At 33.9% G+C, this 1414-nt stretch overlaps 1 non-coding gene across 1 annotated transcript; it reads left to right on the plus strand.

The window, feature by feature from the left end:
• The first annotated feature begins 864 nt into the window (after positions 1-864).
• LOC111827704 lies at positions 865-1023 on the plus strand. The gene has a single exon (XR_002831379.1). It is a non-coding gene; the product is annotated as a U1 spliceosomal RNA (small nuclear RNA).
• Positions 1024-1414: the final 391 nt, after the last annotated feature.

Here is a 1414-nt window from a genome sequence, read left to right on the forward strand (position 1 = left end):
TAATCAAAGTATACAGAGCAAGGCCTGCAAAAAATAATAGGGGAAATGCACAAAACACAATGACCTACAATAGCTCTGCCAAATCTCTCTCAATCCTAAGGATTATGGAGAATACAAAATAAGGATATTACTGCATTGGATTCTAGATTTAAAAAGATATTGCTTTGAAGGACAGTATTGGGATAATTGATTAAATGTGAATAAAGATAATATTAGATATATTTGATATTATATAACAACACTGTATCAATATTCAATTTTCTGAATTTAATATTTGCTCTCTGGGTATATAAGAGATGGTTCTTGTTCTTCAGAGGCACATGCTGAAAAAACCAAGGAGTGAAAGGTCATTATAACTGCAACTTACTCTCAAATGGTTCACATAAAACACACAAAAGTAAAACAGCAAAGTGTTAGTAGTTGGTGAAGAGTACATGGGAGTTCACTGATACTATTCTTGCAAATTTTCTGCAGTTTTGATTTTTTTCAAAATAAAAGTAAAAACATTACAGATGATGTATTATAGTATTGGACACTTGAAACCTATAAAATTTTATGAACTGATGTCACCAAATAAATTTAATTGAAATATATTTACAAAAAGAAAAAAACTAAAATATTAACAATTAATAAGATAGATCCATTTTACATATGATAGATTGGCACATTGCATATTTATAACAAATCCTCTATACTTTTATGCAGACACTATAAAACAATCACTCAAAAAGTGTACATTTTAAGGCACAAAGAGAGCCCCCATAATTCCAGAAAATAGAAAGTTAACACTTTCATTATTAAATATGAAAGAATAAAATTAAATAAGTGAGTATTCTATTCAAGAAGTTAAAAAAACAGACCAACATACTTACACCTGGCAGGGGAGATACCACGAAGGTGGCTTTCCCAGGTGGAGGCTTACCCCTTGCACTCCCGATTGCTGACCCCTGCAATTTTCCCAAATGTGGGACACTCGATAGCACCATTTGTGGTAGCCGGGGACTGCGTTCTCACTCTCTTTTGACAATCATCATCATCATCATCATCATAATAATAATTAATAATAAAGCAGAAGGGTGAAACTAAAAAGATAAAATCAGAAATAAGTGAACCAGAAAACAAAAAACCGATCACATTAAAAAAAATAAACCCAGCCCTAACCCGTTTGGCTTGGTGAATAAAGCATCGGCCTGCGGACTGAAGGGTCCCAGGTTCTATTCCGGTCAAGGTCATGTACCTTGGTTGCGGGCACATCCCCAGTAGGAGGTGTGCAGGAGGCAGCTGATCAATATTTCTTTCTCATCGATGTTTCTAACTCTCTAGCCCTCTCCCTTCCTCTCTGTAAAAAAATCAATAAAATATATTAAAAAAATAAATAAACCCAGGCACTGGTTCTTTGAAACAATCAATGACA

The sequence above is a fragment of the Myotis lucifugus genome, unplaced genomic scaffold (genome assembly GCF_000147115.1).
Source record: "Myotis lucifugus unplaced genomic scaffold, Myoluc2.0 scaffold_205, whole genome shotgun sequence".
Lineage (NCBI taxonomy): Eukaryota > Metazoa > Chordata > Mammalia > Chiroptera > Vespertilionidae > Myotis > Myotis lucifugus.